The sequence below is a fragment of the Aythya marila genome (genome assembly GCF_965140915.1).
Source record: "Aythya marila genome assembly, contig: HAP1_HAP1_SCAFFOLD_167, whole genome shotgun sequence".
Lineage (NCBI taxonomy): Eukaryota > Metazoa > Chordata > Aves > Anseriformes > Anatidae > Aythya > Aythya marila.
This window is the reverse complement of record NW_028137335.1, coordinates 873,035-880,411: the sequence shown is the minus strand read 5'-3', so window position 1 is coordinate 880,411 and position 7,377 is coordinate 873,035.

Below are 7,377 nucleotides of genomic sequence, written 5' to 3'. Positions count from 1 at the left end.
TGCAATGTATTTTCCCTTCATACATCACAAATACTCTTTAATGCAGTCATATATAGAAGGCAGCACCTACGTAACAGCTCGTAAAAAGTTCTCACCCGCGGAGGCTTTCCATTTTCCTTGTCTATCAGCAAGATCTACTCGAACCACAGGTTCCTCCCCTAAAACAAAAGGGAATTTTTTTTTCTATTTCACAGAAACCAGTAGCCAACAGAAATATTATCCTGTTAGCCCATGTCCAAAAAACCCTAGTCAGACACTGTTTTGACAGCTAGACCACACAAACTCATATTTTAACTATAATTAACATGGAAAAAAAATATTAATAGTCTCAGTGCTTGCTTCAAATTCCAGCTGAGATAGTAGAGAGTGAATCTGAGTCTGCTTGACACCTATACTTTGTGCAGAACAAAGCTGCATAAGCAAGCAGAATATTCTTAGGTGCAAATGCTGAGAAATATTCCTTTCTAAGGTGAATGTCTACAAGTAAAAGTACTTCCACACTTTTTTCCCTTTAAAAGGCATTTGCACAGCTCTAAACAATTTATACACAAACTCCTGTCATACTGTGTCCACACCTGCCACTGTACGCCTCTTTAATGCTTCAGAAATTGCTTCTTATATAGCACTGGCTTCTACAGCTCGCTCTTCTCGTTACTCTTCTGTTTTTCAGTTACCCCCCTATTGGCATACTGACACTTTTTTTTTTCTCCTGCCACTGCACTTAACCTGAGCACCAAATCTTTCCAGTACAACCAGGGACTTTAAGCATAAAAGCACGTTTTGAACAGAAGGCAGCACCAGAAGGCTAACATGGGTGAATTGTTTTAATTATTGCTTAACCCTCCAGTTTAGGAGTAATGAAATCAAAACAAAAGCATTCATTATTACCTTTCTTGGAAGACACTGTCACAGTTCTCACCACTGTCCGGACATTTTCCTCTTCTGGAGCAGGAAAAATCATAGAATCAACGGGACGAAGAGAAGATCTTGAAGAACCTTCTGTTCAGAGCAACCAAAACATAAGGAAGTTTACCCAACATAAAAAACTATCACAAAGAACAAAAAACTTTAAATGATTTGTTACTGTCAAAAATACAGCAAGCAGAGCATGTAAAGAAGAGAGGTGACTAATTTGCCTCTGGTTGCCCTTTGGACTCCCATTTAGAATACCAGCTGGCTGAGAATCAGGTTGCTTTATGCCCCCAGCTAAAAATGGAAGTCTGTCCCTCAAGCAGCTCCCAGTCACCATCACCTGCCGTGAACAGGATAAGAAAGTAGGCAATATTAACTCACCACCGTGTCTCTTATTTTTTTCCTTCATCTTCTGCCATTTGATTTCCTCAAGTGTTTTTATTCCAAAATTCAGATTGCCCTCTGAAAACAGGAAACAGTTCATGAGACAGGCTTAGAGGCACTCACTGAGGACCACAGGTCCTCAGGCTTCTTAGCGCTCAGGAACTTTCTGAAGTATTTCGAATAAAGCCTGTCAACACTCCTCACAAGTGAAAGAGCCATAGAACCAATGGCATTTTGCCCCTCCTTTCATCCTTCAGGGTTCAAAATGTAGTTTTAATTTTAATCCATTTACACAATATTAGATCCCTCTATCGTTAGATATGGCTTATCAGCAGTGGTTGCAAGGCTGCACGTGCAGCCATTTAAACTCCATGCTGTGGCCCTGTTTTGTTCTCCAAAAGTAAAGAAAAGGAGTTCACCTTTCTGACCCAATGGGCACATGATGGTATTAATGGCAGAAATGAGATCATGGAAATAACCGACTCCATTCAGCACCCCTACATTTTGTTGTGTTTTTACACCACGCTGCTTTTGACTTAACTGTCAAGTTCTTCTGATTTATCCTACTAAGGTGCTGGCATACCTTGTTTAGTAGTAATAGAACTGCCTTTCCGAGTGGAAATCACCCGTAATCCATTTTTGCCTTCCGCAGCTGGATGCTGGACGGGAGTTTTAGTTTCTTCTCCTTCCTCAGAAAGTTGGTCTGAAGGGGAAAAATCGATTCAGTTATGCATAGACCAGGTTGGTCATGATTACGTAGCTCATGCAGTGACACTTCAGCCCATGGTTCATATAAAAAACTTTGTTGCTGTTTTGTTTTGTTTGTTTGTTTGTTTGTTTTTAAACAGCTACACTGACCTGATGAACTCCTAAGTAGAATACACTAGGACAAAACATCTAGGACTCTAGATTCTCTCTGCAGCTTTAACTACTACACAACACATTGCTCTTCAGACAGAAAAAAGAAATTTCCTTCCTAGTTTCACATAGAACTTTACACAAAAGACCAGCTAAAGCCAGGAGTGGTTCTAAGCTTTCCTCCAACGTTTCAGCTTCTGTCCACTGACTGCCAGACAAAGCCACCAGTGACCTGGCCAGACTGCCTGCCCTATCGCTAGTCAGACCTCAGGTCATCTGTGATTTATACACTCATTTACAGCACAGATTCCTTCCAAGAACCAAAACATGCTCACCATCATCATCTTCATCATCATCTGCAGCATTGATTACAACTGGAGGGTGTGTAGGGCTTGGGACATTTTCAGAGTTTTCCACTTTCGTCACCCCCTTAGCTGTGGAGAGGGATTTGACTGGACAGAAAGTTTGTTTTGCTGCAGTGACATCTGAGCCACTTTCAGATCATCGTCCGCGCACTCAGGCGGACTTGGCAGTGTAGCTAGAGGAAGAGGAGGATCATCGGTAATATGGCAGTTTAAAACTTTGACCACAATGCAAAGAGATGGTAGCAAAGGCAGATAACCCGCACAGACAACGAATTCAGCATCTCCTTTTGCCCATCCCATCACTGCTTACACCGTGAACAATGATTTCCCTTCCAACAACAACACATCTCCCTACCACCCAGCAAAAGCGGAAACAACAGGAAGCAAACTGCAAGGCAAACATCACACAAAGCAAAGAGAAGCTGAGCACGAAAGCAGAAAACAAACACCAGCAGTACACTCGGTGCAGTACACCTATGACTGCAGACCTTTTCCTGCCCTCACAAATGAACAGTTACCTGACGCCCCCTACAGGATTGGCACCCACTAAGTAATACTCAAAATTAATTCTTCAGCGCTTAAAGAAAAAGGACCTAAACTCACTCTTGCTTGGTGGTAAGAATTGTCCATCGATGTAACGTCCCTTTGCATGATGAAAAGCACAGTTGGCTTTCTGACAGCCTCCCGGCTGGTTCTCCCAGTAGCAAGGAATCTCACTGCGCTTTTTCTGAAGACAGAAAGAAAGAAAAGCTCATGATAACATGCACCTGAGGCTTGCAAAGAGATGCACAGCTCCAGATCGTGACAGCTGTCACAACACAGTGCTGAAACAGCATTCCAAAGGTCAGTTTCTCAGTTAAGTGTAGTATTTCTGGGCATATTCACAAAGTTTGCATAAGCTGTAACCACTATGCACATTTAGTTTGGTCATCACTCAGTTTGAGAAGACAGGCACTCTCAGACATCACTTGAGGGTGGCTTAAACTAATACACCTAGGATTATACTAGGATTATTCAGAGGGAAAAAGAACATCTGAAATTGCCTAGGTTAACCCTGTCTAGAACTACTTCTTGGAGACTTAGTTCTGCTGCACCTTTAACTTTCCCCACTTCCTACCCCAGGCAGCTACAACAGCGTTATCTGAAGGACTGTGGGTCAGAAGACACCTGATAGTTCATTATCAAGCCTGCTCCCATGAGGATAGAACAGCCTGTTTATTACCCCCCTGCTCCAGCACGTTTTAGCAGTCTATTTAACAGCTATTCTGCATCTCTTGAGAAAACTGTCAGCATCTAATAAAAAAAAATAAACAAATATCTTGCTAAGACATACCTAAGGCATTGATTTTATTTCCCTCTGCTTCCTCCCACCCCCTCTCTTGGTAACAGAAACCAGTATGATTTTGAAGCAAACAAATCTATCCTGCAAAAGCACAATCAGTACACCTACGGCACTGAAAAATGCTTTTGTGGATTTATTTTGAGAACACATTGTTAGGCACTCACGTCAATTTCCATGTGTCTGAATCGGCAGACATTCCTGAAACAACGACCCTCCTGCCACAGCTTGCAGACCGTCTCATTGCCCAGAGCAGCTTCGCAGTGGCGGTAGGCACATTTGTCTCCCTGGAACCAAAAGGAAACCAACAAGGAAAATAGAGTACAGCCTCAAAAATGGCCATGCTGCTGCCTAATGGTGCTACAACTGAATTCACAATCTATCTGGTTCTCAAGTTAACCAAAGACCAGTGTGCTTCCTCCTCCTAATCTACTCCTTCCTGAAAAAAGGGGAGAAAAAAGCAAAGCAAAGGAAAGCCAGCCATACCTTGCTACAGGTAGAATAGAAATAGAAGTAGCAATCGTCTCCTTGTTTAGACATGCCGACGAGTTCTGCTAACAAGCTCGGGTTCTCTCCACAGGGACTTCCTCTGCTCTTGGAGAGAGCTGTCTTCACCCTTGCCTGGGCTGAAAGTCTTCTACTGGCTTGTGATCAGTGAAATCTTCTTTTTAAAAGTAACCCGAAAGAAAGTAACAAGTGAAAAATAATGAGGAACAAACATTTTTCCAGCTTTCTTCAGTTAATCAAATCAAGTTATCAGTCTCTCAAAGAGAGCAAAGCCTTGAAATCAGCTGTTACATGAACTAACTAAATATTAAAGTTCTGTAAAGCTGCCAGGAGCTTTGTCAGCAAGCGTTCTCTTCCACATCCTCAATAATATGACTTGGAGCACATCTGGAAGCCTGAAAACGGAGTCACTCCTTAAAAAACCACCTGATGATACATGCAAGTCAATAATCAACTATGGCTACAAATAACTTCTCTAGAACACAGTAAGGACGCATTAAACAGCACGTTCCAGGCCCTGTGGGTCTTCGATTTCACCTACCTGGACAACCTCAGCAAAGTTATCGATCTTCAAAGGCTTCCAGTTAACTGCTCCTGTAGGCCGAACCAAGACTGAATCCGTGAATTAATAATAAAGGGGTAGGAAGAATTTTCCTCCTCACTTTGCCAAGGGAACCTCTCATCCACAATTCAAACATAGGATGCGCTTTTAAACAGCTTATAACTAAGAGAGGAAGCAAGTCCATTTGAATGCTCTCTCAGACTGGATGCAGCCACGGTTAGTTAGCTCTTCAAAAAAATAAAAAACAAAAACCAAAACAAAACAAAAACAAAAAAAAAACAGCGCATTTAGAGATGAACTCGTGATTCAAAGTGGCTGCAAAAATGAGGCTCCATCTTCCACAGCCGGACAATTTAACTTTTTTTTTCTTTTTTTTTTTTTTAATTTAAAATTCAGCATGTTCCAATCTCTGGTCTTCAAGATTTCTTCACCTATTAAGAAAACACAAAAACCTTTCCCCGTCTTTATTACCTGTACAGCAAAAAACATACCAGTGCATCTAAATCCACAGATGTGCATATGCATACACACATCTGTGTTTATACACACACGAGGAGGGAGTGAGAGAAAGTTAGCGAGAGCGACACTGAAAATCAGAATTTTTGCCTTTTCGACACAGAGAGCGCGTAAAAATTCTCTCATTTTGAGGGAACTAGAAAAAAATGGAGGCTCTGCAAAAGATTTTGATGAGTATGCCTTCGAGGCCGATGCTTTGTAACATGAGGGATCTGGGGGCCAGCACACAAATATGCATACGGATGTACATGCATACAGGATAAACATATCTATACACACAAGCGTGCACAGTAGATGTTGTATGATCTCCATATCGAGAACAACTCGTAGCCCTGATCAGACATGTAGAGTTGCAATCAATTAACAGCAGCAAGACAGCAGATCAAGGGTACAGCAAGCTTTGAGAGGCAGGGGAATGCTCACTTTGCCAGTGGCACGGCTGCATGATACCAAGGATTTTGAATTACTTTGATTTTTTGGAAGCAATTTGGTTTTTCTTTCTGCGCTGTAGCTGTGGTGGTTTTACCGTGCTGGGCAGCTAAACCCCACAACCGCTCTCTCACTCCCCCTCCTTTAGATGAGGAGGGGGAGAAGTAAAGCAAAGAACAACTCACGGGTTGAGATAAGGATAATTTAATTAAAGGGAAAAAATTATAATAATTAAATAAAGACTACCATGAACTAAACAATTTAACTAAGGGGAAATAAAAAGGGAAAGGGGAAAAGGGAGGGGAAAAGGAAAAATAAAAAGAAGGGAGGAAAACAAACAAACAAAATAAATGAAGGCTATATGGAAGTGCAGAGGAAAGAAATTACTCTCTACTTCCCACAAATGAGCCATGATTGACCACGTCCTTGAAGCAAGGCCTCAACGCACGCAGCCGGTGTTCGAGAGGAGGACCGACGTTTTCCCAACGAGAGCCCACCCCTCCCCTCTTCTTCCTGTTTCCACCTTTTATTGCTGAGTGGGACATCACATGGTATGGAATATCCCTTTGATTGGTTTAGGTCAGCTGCCCTAGTGATGTTTCTCTCCTCACCTTTTTGCCCACCCCCTAGGAGGGTTAGAGAAAGGCCCAATGCTGTGCCACTGCTGCTCAGCAGTACACACAACACTGGGGTGATAACACTGCTGTTCCAGCTACAAGTACAGAGTACGGCACTGTATGGGCTGCTGCCGGGAAAGTAAACATTCCAGCCAGACCCAGTACAGTAGCAAATACCACAGGTTTGCCATCACGTGCTGTTCCCTAATCCATATATCCATCATCAGCCATTGCTGCAGGATCATGAAAGGTTAGAGAAGACGACTTAGGTCCAATTTAACAGCCAATGAGTTTTCGATGAGCAGAGCTGCAACAGATTTTATTTCGCCACAAGCATTTTTTTTTCTTTTTTTCTGATATGAAGTCAGAAATTTTGATTTTTTTTTTTTTTAAAGACACTAAATGTCACAAAACCTGCAACCAGACCAGATAAAGTTCAATTCAGAGTGATTCTGAATCCTTTCATTAAAACGCTGCACATTTCTGTGCAAATTATTTCTGACTCTTCTGGACAAAAGTGGATGAAATAGTTCTTACAAATTAATAATAAAAGGTTGGAAGCTTTTACTCACACAAACACTAGTGAATTTTCCAGGAAATATTGTTTTGGCAGGGAATTTTCCCAAATCTAAAATAAAGAGAGGAAAAGTTGGGTTCTCATATTAGTTACTGCTTTTGACTGCTGGACAAAGGGAATAAAAACAGTAGTTAAGTGCAAGGTTTCCTTCTCTTCTTTAGTATGGATAGGAATCGTCACTTCGGACCTTTAGCACCTTCAGAAACACACCCAGTGCCATGCAGGTTCCTCTGCAGCTACTTCTAACAATTACTGGTGCTCCTTAGCATGGAAGTTTGACTCAAAACACTCTCCAGATTTAGCTCTTTTGA